At 49.0% G+C, this 13,897-nt stretch overlaps 1 protein-coding gene across 2 annotated transcripts in view; it reads right to left on the bottom strand.

Annotated features, from left to right (window-relative positions):
* The window catches only part of FBXO10 (F-box protein 10), a 73,956-nt gene extending 61,991 nt beyond the window's left edge, over positions 1-11,965 (bottom strand). For both annotated transcript variants that reach the window (XM_074953559.1, XM_074953560.1), the window contains exon 1: positions 11,883-11,965. The gene's annotated coding sequence lies outside the window, so the exon portion shown is untranslated. The remainder of the gene's footprint in view (positions 1-11,882) is intronic.
* Positions 11,966-13,897: the final 1,932 nt, after the last annotated feature.

Genomic DNA, 13,897 nt, shown 5'->3' with positions numbered 1-13,897 from the left:
AGTTCTGACGGTCCTAACGCAGCTATGGGTCTGTGAGCCTGATTCTAGTCCAGCTTGTGCATCATCCACAAAACGGATCACTCAGTTCTAATCAGTGAATCGGGTGCAGACGCAGTGGGGCTGTGCTGGTACCAGTAAGGCAGTGGGTCTCAAACTATTTACCACTGTGGGCCGCATATGCAGCTCTCTAAGTGTTATGTGGGCTGCATCCAAACAACACGTATACTACCTTTATAGCCCTGAGGAGGTCACATGGGCCACCGCTGTGTGCTCATTGGGCTGCAAGTGGCCCTCGGGCCACAGTTGAGAACCACTACAGTAAGGGCTCACTTTTAAAACAAGAGTGGGTACAGGCCTGACCAAGGGTAGCATCTGGCCTTTATCAAGTGCCTTTATAACTAGAGATGAAGTGCAAAGAGAAAAGGACCTAGCCTGACCTCAGAATATAATATGCTTGCAAGATGCTAGCATCATGGATACAAAATAAACAGGGAACCTCACAAACAAACCCCAATCACGTGACACAGCAGAACTGTGCACTAAGGTGAACTTTCCAAGGCGTATGCCAGAGGTAGGCTTCCCAACAGGCAACTGTATTAAATGAGGAACTATGGTGTATGAGACGGATGTTCCCTTTTGGGGGCCTGATCCCCTAGCCGCTCAAACTACAGCTTCAGGCCTTACCTTTGGGGAACCCATCATGACCTTTTGGATTTACTTGGAATCCACCCGAGCCAGGACAGTCATAGCCAGCTTCCTGACTCTGTACAGCTGGATACCCCTATGCCAAGCTCAGGAGAAGTGGGGCCAGCAATGGCTGATGAAGTTCTGGAGCTCTTGCCTCTGCTTCTCATTCTTCATTTGGGACACAGGTCTAACTAGGAGCGCTTGGAGATTCTCTGCAGCCTGATTTCATCAGCTCAGTATTTTTTTCCAGGGGAGGGGCCGGGGAGGGAGTCAGTCCTTCAAACAATTGAAAACTGTGCTTCATATTTCAGAAAATGAGTTCTTCTTTCATTGGTTTGGATTCCATGATCTGAGAAAGGGAAATCCAGCTTCTGAGCTGAAACAGACTTTAATTAACATAAGAAGCCTGTAAAAGAGGCACTTCTAAATGATGGAACATTTGTATCCAGATCAATAGATGAGGGATTAGCCATGAAGAACCCTAGGGAACGTGATTTGGGATGCATTCTCAGCTGAGCTATGCTCACTGGTTCTCTGTTATGATAAAGAGGCAGCTATGTGAAGCAAACCCAGAGGATTACATTTCTTCCATAATGATGTGCCCAGTACATCTTGCACCATCCCATATTCACCTTTCCAGTGATTTCACTGGGGTTTGGATCATGCCCATAACACATACAGAAGTTTCTCTTTACAGCCCACAAATGTCACAAAGAAACAGGGACAGTAGTTAACTGTTGAAAACTTAGATCAGCGTTCAAGGATTAGTGGGGCCAGACATTATGTCAAATCTGTCTCCACAAGAGATTTAAGATAATTTCTCTCTATTTTAGCTCATTGTTATATTTGTTAAATATTGTGCTCCTTCTCCCATGGGCCCAACCCTGCATTCCTTCAATGGGAGGGCTGGGTGCAAAAGGAACATAAGACCTAGCTGGCTGGCTGAAATCTTAACTCCACTCAAGTCAGTGGCAAAACTCCCTTTGATTTCAACAGGACCAGGATTTCACCCTGGATTTCTACCTGAATTGCAAGCCAAAATACATCTCTCTCCTACTGGAGACCTGCAAGCACAATCCTCACAACAATATTTTCATAATGCCATGCTATCCATAGCTCTCAACATACACAAATATTTATTCTCAGCAAGCATGAAAATGGCTAAAAATAAAATGTCCTGTTAATATGAGCTCTGTGGCTGGAAATATCATTACTGGTGACCAGGAAATAAATCTATAATGAAAAATAGGGTCCTGAATCTTCCACCCAGGCTCTCCTTATTGCAGAGCAACGGTGTTGAATTAATGATGTATATTACAGAAGTGTCTAGAAACCCCAGCTGAGATCAAGCCCCCAGTGTACTAGGAGCTGCATAAACACAGTAAAAGACAGCACCTGCCCCCAGAGAACTTACCACGTAAGCAGACAAGACAAGCAAAGGGTAGGCAAGGGGAGAAAGCAGAAGTGGTTTGCACAACGTCCAGGGGAAGGCCATTGACTGAGCGGGCACAGAACCCAGATGTCCTGAGGCCCAGTCCAGTGCTCAGTCCACCAGACCACACGCCTCAAACACAGTGTGGTGGTTCTGGTCAGTGGCTCTAAACACAACATCATATGGTTTCGTATTTACTCTTTCCCAATGACCTACTCATTTGACTTTATCACCCCTTACGAGCTGAGTCATGAGCTCAACTTGTTACTTGAAAAATCAAGCTATGTTTCATGAAGTCAGAAAGAACCACTAGCTCATCTTTCTGTGGATCACAAGATATCAGATTGCATCCAGGTACCCCTATGTTGAGCCCAGTGACTTTAGTTAGACTAAAGTAATTGGCCGCAGAATTTTTATGCCTTGTGATGATATATGAATCAGAAAAAAAGTAAACTCAAATTACTTCCCTATTACTAGGAATCTAGATTATTCAAAATAACATTTGGGAAATCTAATTTACTTTTTACCATTTATACTGGTTATTTATAGGGCTGTCAAGAGATTAAAAAAATTAATCACAATCGCACTGTTAAACAATAATAGAATACCATTTATTTAAATATTTTGGATGTTTTCTACATTTTCAAATATATTGATTTCACTTAGAACACAAAATACAAAGTCTACTGTGCTCAGTTTATATTTATTTTTTATTACAAATACTTGCACTGTAAAAAACAAAAGAAATAGTATTTTCAATTCCCCCATTGCTAGTCATTTAGTGCAATCTCTTTATCATGAAAGTTGAATTTACAGATGTAGAATTATGTAAAAAACCCTGCATTCAAAAATAAAACAATGTAAAACTTTAGAGCCTACAAGTCCACTCAGACCTACTTCAACCAATCACTCAGACAAACAAGTTTGTTTACATTTGCAGGAGATAATGCTGCCCACTTCTTGTTTACAATGTCTCCTGAAAGCGAGAACAGGCATTCTCATGGCACTGTTGTAGCTGGCGTCACAAGATATTTACAAGCCAAATGCCCTAAAGATTCATATGTCCCTTCATGATTCAACAACCATTTCAGAGGACATGCCTCCATGCTGATGACAGGTTCTGTTCAATTAACGATCCAAAGCAGTACGGACCGACGCATGTTAATTTTCATCATCTGAGTCAGATGCCAACAGCAGAAGGTTGATTTTCTTTTTTGGTGGTTCGGGTTCTGTAGTTTCCAAATCAGAGTGTTGCTCTTTTAAGACTTCTGAAAGCAAGCTCCACACCTCGTCCCTCCTCAGACTTTGGAAGGCACTTCAGATTCTTAAACCTTGGGACAAGTGTCATAGCTATCTTTAGAAATCTCACATTGGTTCCTTCTTTGCGTTTTGTCAGATCTGCAGTGAAAGTGTTCTTAAAACAAACATGTGCTGGGTCATCATCCGAGACTGCTATAACATGAAATATATGGCAGAATCTCCCCCAAAGAGTTCAGTCACAAATTTAAAGAATGCATTATTTTTTAATAAGTGTGATCAGCATGGAAGCATGTCCTCTGGAATGGTGGCCGAAGCATGAAGGGGCATATGAATGTTTAGCATATCTAGCACAGAAATGACTTGCAATGCCGGCTACAAAAGTCCCATGTGAACAGCTGCTCTCACTTTCAGATGACATTGTAAATAAAAGGCAGGCAGCATTATGTCCTGTAAATGTAAACAAACTTGTTTGTCTTCGCAATTGGCTGAACAAGAAGTAGGACTGAGTGGACTTGTAGGCTTTAAAGTTTTATATTGTTTTGGTTTTGAGTGCAGTTATGTAACAAAAAAAAAATCTACATTTGTAAGTTGCACTTTCACAATACAGAGATTGCACTGCAGGACTTGTATGAGATGAATTGAAAAATACTATTTCTTTAATCTTTTTTGAAGTGCAAATATTTGTAATAAAAAAATAATATAAAGAGAGCACTGTACACTTTCTATTCTGTGTTGTAATTGAAATCAATATATTTGAAAATGTAGAAAAACATCCAAAAATATTTAATAAATTTGACTTGGTATTCTATTGCTTAACAGTGCGATTAAAACTGCAATTAATAGCGATTAATTTTTTTTAATCACATGAGTTAACTGTGATTAATCGACAGCCCTAGTTATTTCCTATCCTAAATTTGATTATTGTCTTTGTCCAAGCTGAATAAATTTCACTTTTCTTTCTAGTCCGTTTCATTTCCTGGTGTTAGGATAAGGTCACAAATTCTACTAGGGCAAGTGTGGGCAAACTTTTTGGCCTGAGTATGGAAATTGTATGGTGGGCCATGAATGCTCACAAAATTGAAGATGGGGTGCAGGAGGGGGTGAGGGCTCTGGCTGTGGGCTCTGGGGTTAGGCCAGAAATGAGGAGTTCAGGGTGTGGAAGGGGGCTCTGGGCTGGGACAGGGGTTTGGGGCACGGGAGGGGGTCAGGGGTGCAGGCTCCAGGTGGCGCTTACCACAAGCAGCTCTTGGAAGCAGTGTCATGTCCCCACTCCGGCTCCTATGTGGAGGTGCGGCCAGGCGGCTCGGCGCGCTACCCCATCTGCAGGCACCGCCCCTGGAGTTCCCATTAGCCACAGTTCCTGGCCAATGAGAGCTGCAGGGGTGGTGATTGGGATGGGGGCTGTGTACGGAGCCCCCTGACTATCCCTAAACATAGGAGCCAGCAGAGAGGGGGCATGCTGTTCTTTCCAGGAGTCTCAACATACGCGAGCGGAGAGGCCTCTGACCCCGCTCCCCGGCTGGAGCGCGGGAGCAGAGCAAGCCCCAGACCCCGCTCCTCAGCGGGAACTCAAGGGCCGGATTCAACAGACTGGAGGGTCGAATGTGGCCCCCAGGCCATAGTTTGCCCACCTCTGTACTAGGGCATGTTGCAAAACAAACACAAATTTGCATTGAAACCGCTTACAATTTGTATTAAAAAATGCTTAGAATCATGTTTTATTTTCTATTTCTTACACAAAATTGAAATTCTGGGTCTAAGTCACCTAATAAGCTTTAACATTACCAAAACTAATGATTACTTCTTTATATGCAGCAGGAGGTTCTGAAATCTATTCCCTAAGGTCATTCAGGAAGAAGTCTTTGAAACCCTCACTTATGACTGAAGGCTATGTGACCCTGGAAGTCTTACAGTCTTTTGTCTTCCATAGTCTTAATCATGGCCGTCACAATCAAATAGCTATCAGAAGTACAATAGTTAAGGGAGTAGCGTTCTACCCAGGGCTTTATATGGGAAATTTATTAGTCCTGGGCTCCCTGTTATTCAGCTACTATCCATTATAGTTACAGAGTAGTTTCCGATATCTCAGAGAATAAAGTAATAGTGGCAAAATCAGATAGATACCCTACTTCTTTGTATTGTCCACCTTGTCTGTTTAGACTGGGGATTATGGATGGAGCCCGGTAAGGATAAATTAATAATAAGTATTGTTATTTACATAACAATAACAACAAAGATCACCTATAAGCACTTGTATAGCACTTTATATGTCCCAGTTACTGTACGAGCACGAGTTGATCCTCACATCCAGACCTGTGAAGTGTGCTAAAAATGATCTTCCACCTCCAACAGATTGGGGAAGTGAGGCAGGGAGCCCTGGTCAGTGAGTGGCAGAGTCAGTATTTGAACCCAGAATTTCCTCACCAGCCCACACAGTCCCCAAAATGTTTTGGAGTGATCAAAGAGTACATGGAGATCACTGCATATGCCAATCTGAAGCCATAATATGCAGCTACTGCTGATTCAGGAAAGCACGTACACCTGGGCATAAGTCCATTTCTATTTAAGTGCGTGGTGTTAAAACAGGTACTTACACGCTTTCTTGAAGAGAGATACTTTCCTGAATCAGGGCCATGTTTTTTTGAACTAAAGAGGGCACCACCAATTTATAATCAACTCAGTTTCAAAAATGAAGTTAAAAGTCATATTCACCCTGCCCTGAGTCCCTGGTCCATTTATGGGGGTTTACAGTAATTGGTCAATGTTTTCTATTTCCCCGATTGCTTTTGTGAAAGACTCACATCAACAGGGGACACTTACTACAGAGGGGAAAACAATGATGCTGATTGTACACAAAGCACTGTGGAAGCCACAGGGTAAAGAAATTAAAAAACAAACCAACAGCAGACTTTCCCCCGCTTTGCTCTCTTTAAGCTACAGTCAGCTGAGCTGCTGCTTGTAGGCAAATAAATAAAGACATAAATAAAATAAGAGTCAGACAGAAATGTGATTTTTAAATTGATGGTGTCCTTGTAGCTAAATTAATCAAATCACCACAGATACGCCACAGGGCTAAATGCAGTAAAAAGGACCACCTTGTGCATCTCACCGCTGCTGGACGGTCCCTTCTGGCCTTAAGGTCTATGAGATGAATGGTACCCGGGGAAGGGTCTGTCTGGCAGCTTTAAAGCTCTGTTTCATTATAACAAATCTTCTTTTGCCTGTGAAATCTTCAATTAGAAAACCCATTTTTTCAGTGGATGCAGGTGTAAGGGATTTGTAAAGGTCAAATTTACTTTTCACAGCTCTGTTACTTAGAGGTATTCATGGGATGAATCCACCGAAATGAGACAGAAGATAATACCAGCCCAGGTTTCTAAAAGATTTCACAGACATCGGTCATAGACATCCATCAGCAGCAGAAAATATGGCTTGAATAAACAGGAGCAGCACTGGGCAGCATACACCATCATCAGGGGACGTGAGTGACTTTTAGAGGAGCTGGACTTTGGGGTAAAAGGCATTAGACACCACACATGCATTCAGTCTCTTCCCACTACACAATGGGAGCCTCCCAGCTCTCACCAGAGAAATGCTTTTGACAACAGCTCTAGCCTGGCTTCTCCTAATCACGATCAGACACAGTTCCAAGCTTCTGGGGTCACAATCTGCCCCCACATGCAGAGGAGCAATTCTTCCAGAGGTCAGTGGGACTGTGCACATCTCCCTTTAGTGCTAGCCAAAAAGCCACAGATCTCCTTCACCCTGTACCCTATCCAATCTCTGCCACCGATCTCCTTCACCCTTCCTATCTGCTGACTGGCAGGGACGTCCGGAACCAGGGAGGAGTCCCAGAGATCTTCATTGTCCTCTGCTTCTCCCACAGACTCCACCAGCCCAGGAGGACATTGAGCAGCCACTGGAACAGTCTCCTCATTCCCAAAGGAGGGAGATTCAGTGGGAGAAGCTCGCATACCGATTGTCCCAAGAGGGACAGGCAGTGCTGCCCCAAGCCGGGATCCAGCGTCATCACCACATCACGCAGGATCAGGGGCTCAAGGACTCCCCGTGCCAGGGGAAGGCAGAGCCATTGGGAGCTCCAGACAACAGACCTGCCATCCAGCACAACGCTATCCTCCTCCTCAGGGCACATAGCTCCATTCTCAGCTGTTGCCAGCAGCTCAGGGGCCTCCAGAATCTTCGCCCTGTCAGAAACAGTCCCACGGAAACCTGTCCCATCAATCTGTTCTTCACCCCCATCTCTAGAACCTGCCTCTGTTTCCGCTGAAGGAAGGGAGCCCTCAGCCTCCAGGACTCTCCCCTGTCCAGGCACAGTGATGGGGTCACAGCAGAGGGTTCCTCGGGGGAGTAGGGAGGGCTGCTCCCTGGCCAGCAACAGGCCACATAAGGTGACGGGGGATAGACTCTGACAGTGCAGATGCAGGTTCTGTCTCCTGCTGGTCCCTTGCTGTCCCGATCCCCACCTCACTATCCTGGGGTCCCCACATTCGTACCAAGGACCTCTGAGCCAGCAGCAAGTAGGCAGGAATCCCTCAAATGAGTACAGTCACCCCTCAGGAAACATTTAATGTTTTCCAAAGTAGCAAACACTGTATAACCGGCCCCATCTATGACACCAGGTGCAGGGGTTACATAGAACCACATACACCTGGGGCTGGAACGACAACACGCCTCACAATGGATTCATCCTGACAGCAGGAACTGCCTTCCCCTAACAGGAGAGATCAGACAGTGGCGTCTCAGTGTGGAAGGGGGCACTGGAAAAAAACAGCTTGAATGAGGAGTGCAGAGACAGGAGAAGGGCAAAAACAATAGGTACAAGTCTTTTAGGAGCCTGCCAGCCCACCCGTTTACAAATGTACATCTCCAGGGGGAGCTGAGACAGATGAGGGCAGAGGAAAAATGGCTGATTTTTGCTGGGTGAGAGACCTGGGTTCAATTCCTGATCCACCATAGGCTTCCTTGTGCCTCAGTTCCCTATCTGTACAAGGGAAGCAATGACACTGCCCAACCTCACAAGGTTATCGCAAGGATAAATGCATTAAAGTCTGTGAGCTGCTCAGATACCAGGGTGATGGGCCCAGATAAGTACCTGAGATCAGACATGCTTTATTAACTGGTCTGGGGAAGAAGACAGCTCCCTCGACCCCACCCCTGGTGCACTGTACCAGGTGGCTTTGCAGAGGAGGACAAAGCAGCCAGTTGGTGTCTGGAGTTTCACAGGTGGGGTGATTATATACAGGCTGCAGCACTGAGGGCTGTTCAATAGGGCAGCTGAATGGCAAGAAACCATTGAAAATGGTGGGAGCAGGAAGGGAGACCAGAAAGATCTCTCTGCTGCCACGGGGAGCCTTTGTGTTGAACAGCAGCATTTCCTCAAGGGGTCAGGAACAGCTCACAACACAACTAGATCCACGAAGCTGTCTGAAATCTCCAACCTCCCTCAGCTGCTTCTGCCCACCGACCCACCTCCAACCTCCCTCAGCCGCTTCTCCCCACAGACCCACCTCCAACCTCCCTCAGCCACTTCTCCCCACCAACCAGCCTCCAACCTCCCTCAGCAACTTCTCCCCACCAACCCGCCTCCAACCTCCCTCAGCCGCTGCTCCTCACAGACCTCCCTTGGCTGCTTCTCCCCACAGACCGGCCTCCAACCTCCCTGGGCCACTTCTCCCCACCAACCTCCCTGGGCCACTTCTCCTCATGGACCCGCCTCCAACCTCCCTGGACCGCTTCTCCGCACTGACCCCCCTCAGCGACTTCTCCCCACCGACTTACCTCCAACCTCCCTCAGCCACTTCTCCCCACCAACTCCTTCGGCCACTTCTCCCCACCAACCGGCCCCCAACCTCCCTGGGCCGCTTCTCCCCACAGACCCGCCTCCAACCTCCCTGAGCCGCTTCTCCCCACAGACCTCCCTCAGCGACTTCTCCCCGCCGACCCACCTCCAACCTCCCTCAGCAACTTCTCCCCACAGACCCGCCTCCAACCTCCCTCAGCCACTTCTCCCCACCAACCTCCCTCGGTCACTTCTCCCCACCAACCCGCCTCCAACCTCCCTCAGCAACTTCTCCCCACCAACCCGCCTCCAACCTCCCTCAGCCGCTGCTCCTCACAGACCTCCCTTGGCTGCTTCTCCCCACAGACCGGCCTCCAACCTCCCTGGGCCACTTCTCCCCACCAACCTCCCTGGGCCACTTCTCCTCATGGACCCGCCTCCAACCTCCCTGGACCGCTTCTCCGCACTGACCCCCCTCAGCGACTTCTCCCCACCGACTTACCTCCAACCTCCCTCAGCCACTTCTCCCCACCAACCTCCCTCGGCCACTTCTCCCCCCCAACCAGCCTCCAACCTCCCTCGGCCACTTCTGCCCACAGACCAGCCTCCAACCTCCCGCAACTGCTTCTCCCCACCGACCCACCTCCAACCTCCCGCGGCCGCTTCTCCCCACCGACCTCCCTCGGCCTCTTCTCCCCACCGACCGGCCTCCAACCTCCCTCAGCCACTTCTCCCCACCGACCGGCCTCCAACCTCCCTCGGCCTCTTCTCCCCACCGACCGGCCTCCAACCTCCCTCGGCCTCTTCTCCCCACCGACCAGCCTCCAAAGTCCCTCGGCCTCTTCTCTCCACCAACCTTCCTCGGCGACTTCTCCCCACGGACCCGCCTCCAACCTCCCTCTGCCACTTCTCTCCACGGACCCGCCTCCAACCTCCCTGGGCTGCTTCTCCCCACTGACCCCCCTCAGCCGCTTCTCCCCACGGATCCGCCTCCAGCCTCCCTCGGCAACTTCTCCCTACAGACCTGCCTTAGGGACAGTGCCTCAAAATCGCACCGTACCCAGGACTAAATGTGCCATTACTGCCCCAGGGTGGGACCAGAGGAATCCTGTTGCAGAAGCACAATGCCTTGGTGGGCAGGCAGCGTACCCTCCCTCCTGCCCCACCTGAAATATAGTCATGAAAGTAGATCTTTGTATTCCCCTGCGGTAACATTCCAAAAAAGTACCTAGTCCGGGTTTAGCGTAAGGAAATATATTAATCTGGTGTACACAATGCAGCCAATTACAACAAGTAATCCAGCAGTACAGAAAACCACGCTGGATGCCCATGTTAGAAAGGTACCACCCCCTTTCCCTTTTGCTTGTATTCTAATGGGGTTTCATGCAGTTTTGATCAAAAGACTGGCAGATCTCCGAGATCCTGCATCGTTCCAGGTTCTGACTATTGAGTGATTCCCTCTCCTCTCCATTCTGCCATGGATCACTCTGTTTTGAAACAACACCCTACTCTGAGGTCACCTCATGTCAAAACCCTACTGCACGCGAGGAAAGAAAACCAAAAGTCCCACCACTCATTTTAAGCCACCCTTCCAATCACAAAACAGGTTAGAGATGTAGCTCGGCATACTTGCAAGTAATTCTAGAGACCGATCCTACCTCCACTAACACTCAATTCCCTTATTAAAAAATATTACCCCAGTAACTAGAGAAAGCACTGAAATCACTTTAAAACCACGTTAGACAACTGATTCCCCTACGGTAAATAATTGACTTCAACAGATGTTCTATATATTAAATCAAAACAATATTTAAAGCAACAGTAGAGCTCTGGTGGCCAAATATCTGAATGAACGGTAGAAAAACTGCAGAATGCAGCGAAGAGTAAAATGTGATAGAAAATACACCTAACAAAAGAACAAAGGGGATACATGTACTATGTCTACTATAAAACTACTTCAAAACACAACACAACTATTTCAAAACACAACTTGTAAGTGAGCATTAAAAGAAACTGGTTTTCTTTTCCGTGCTGTGCCTTAAAATGGTTGTGAACACGCTCACTGATGGGTGCCTCACGGTAGTAGAAGAGCACTGGCAGCCTCACAAGCCACACAGCACTCATATTACATAACTCCGGTCCTCTCACAAGTGTGTGTAAATCCCCTGGTTTTCGGAATACAAGTTTCAACAGAATTCGGTTTCCTTAAGGACCATTAGCACAAGTTACCTTAACTTGCCCGTAAGTACAAGTTACAGATGGTTTCCCCCTCCTTAAAGCAGCCTCCCCTCGAGGCTGCGTTCACACACACATTATTTCCCTTCCGACACAGAAATGGCAAGTTTTTGCTCCCAGCTGCCTTCCCAGCCGAGGGCGAGGGTCATGAAACTGGCCTCACCGCAGCCTTCACCCGCCACCCGGCTGCTAGTGAGACAGCGGCACCCCGCAACGCCGAGTGTGCCCAGCGCGGGAACGGGCAGCGGCTCGCCTGCAGCCCTGGCTGAGCACGGGGGGGAAAGCCAGGCTCCGAGCCAGGGCAGGGCTGCCCATCGCCCCCCATCACTGCACAATCAACCCCGCGCCTGTTCCCGCCCGCCAGGCGCCCCCCGGGAAACGCACGGGGCAAGTTTGCAGGGCAGTAGCCCTGCCGGGGGGGAGGGCAGAGTTCGCCCCCCCCCCGCCCCGTCCCGTCCCGTCCCGTACCTCAGATCCTGCCGGGGAGCCGCCACATCCCGGCTGCGGCCGCCAGAAGCTGCGGTGGGCGACGCTCGCCCAGCAGAGCCGGGAGGAACAAGCGGGAGCCCCTCCCCCCCGCCCAGACCATAGAGAGCCGGGAGGAGAGAGAGCCTCTCTCGGGGTCGCGGCGCTGCGGCACCCGGCGCGCGGGCGGGGAACGCTGGGAGCCGGGCGGGAATGGCGCGTGCATCTCCCGGGCGGTGGGAGCTCAGCGCGCGCCGGGCCCTGCAGCAGGCTCCCTGGCGGCCCGTGCAGGGCTGTGCAAGCTGAGAGCGGGGCGCTGGGGGAGCCACTGACCACCCCCCCCCTCGGCAGCTCGGGCCTATTCATCATCATCCTAACGCCCAGCTCTCCTCCAGCGCTTTTCAGGGGCCCTGGCGGCGCTTTGCCCCTAAGGCTGTTTGCCTGGCTGCAGGCGAAGGGGGTGTCTAGCCAGCATCACGCAGCCAAGCGCCCAGCCCGGGCCCACAGCTGGGGCTTTAGAACCAGCGGTGTGGACGGGCTGGAACCCAAGTTCTGAAGCCGCGGGAGGGGGGCTTGCACTAGGGTGGCCAGATAGCAAATGTGAAAAATCGGGACAGGAGGTGGAGGTGGGCCTCTAGAAAGGAAAAAGCCCCAAATATCAGGACTGTCCCTATAAAATTGGGACATCCAGCCACCCTAGGGCCTGTGGGTCGTGCCACAACTTCCAAGCACTGTGTGCACAGCTATGTTTATTGCGCTCCACGAGCTCGGCTAGCCCCAGGCTGTCGGTCCAGACTCACTCCAGCTTGCTGTGCAGCCCTATCCGGAGCTCATGTATACGCTACAGCTGATGCAGCTGTGCCGCTGTAGCACAGACACTTCCTACCTCCACTGAAGGGGTTTTCTGTGTTGCTAAGCCCCATGTCTCTGACAGGTGGTAGCTAGGTCAATGGAAGAATTAGTTAGTCGACCTAGCTGTGCCTGCACCGGGGCTTAGGTCAACCTAACTACGGCGCTCAGGGCATGACGTTATTCACAGCTTCAGCAACAAGGAGTCCGGTGGCACCTTAAAGACTAACAGATTTATTTGGGCATAAGGTTTCATGGGTAAAAAACCACTTCTTCAGATGAGTGGCATAGCTACATGGATCTAATTTTTAAGCACAGAGCCACCTTAAGGGACCTACCTGTGAATTCTCCGGGAGCAAAGGGATCCTTGGATGGGGTTGAGTCAGTGGGGCTGTGCCAGCTCTGTGCCCCACCTCACTGCCCCGAGCATAGTGGGGTGTTGCAGAGGAAGACACGTAGCTAGAACATGCTGCACCCCACAGTGATTCTTTGATACATAGATTCCAAGGCCAGAAGGGACCATTGTGATCATTTGGTCTGACCTCCTGCATAGCACAGGCCAGGGAACTGCCCCAAAATAATTACTAGAGCAGAGCTTTTAGAAAAACAGCCCACCTTGATTTTAAAATTGTCAGTGATGAAGAATCCACCATGACCCTTGGTAAAATGTTCCAGTGGTTTAATGACCCTCACTGTTACAAATGTATGCCTTATTTCCAGTCTGAATTTGTCTCACTTCAGTTTCCAGCCATTGTATTGTGTTATGTCTTTCTCAGCTAGACTGAAGGGCCCATTATTAAATATTTGTTTCCCATGTAGATACTTATAGACTGTGATCAAGTCACCCCTTCACCGTCTCTTTGTTAGATGAAATAGATTGAGCTCCTTGAATTTATCACTATAAAAGCAGGTTTTCTAATCCCATAATGCTTTGTTCTAGGTGAGCCTTCAGTGGGCCTGACAGTTATAAAAAGGCAGTCAGCTGCTAACTAGCTGAGCAGCGAACAGTGGAGAGGCTAACAGAGGGAGTTTGCCTGGGGAGAGCCCACTGAGGCTTTCATCTTGCAGGCTTCTCTGAGTAGTTACTACAACACCCGAGGAAGCTCTTAGAAGGAAGGTAATATGGATGGTGAGCGTTCAGCTGTTGTTACCTGCACAGGATGTGCCAT

The sequence above is a fragment of the Natator depressus genome, chromosome 5, assembly GCF_965152275.1.
Source record: "Natator depressus isolate rNatDep1 chromosome 5, rNatDep2.hap1, whole genome shotgun sequence".
NCBI classification, from domain to species: Eukaryota; Metazoa; Chordata; order Testudines; family Cheloniidae; genus Natator; species Natator depressus.
Note: the sequence above shows the minus strand (reverse complement) of the source record. Positions and strands in the feature narration are given on the sequence as shown.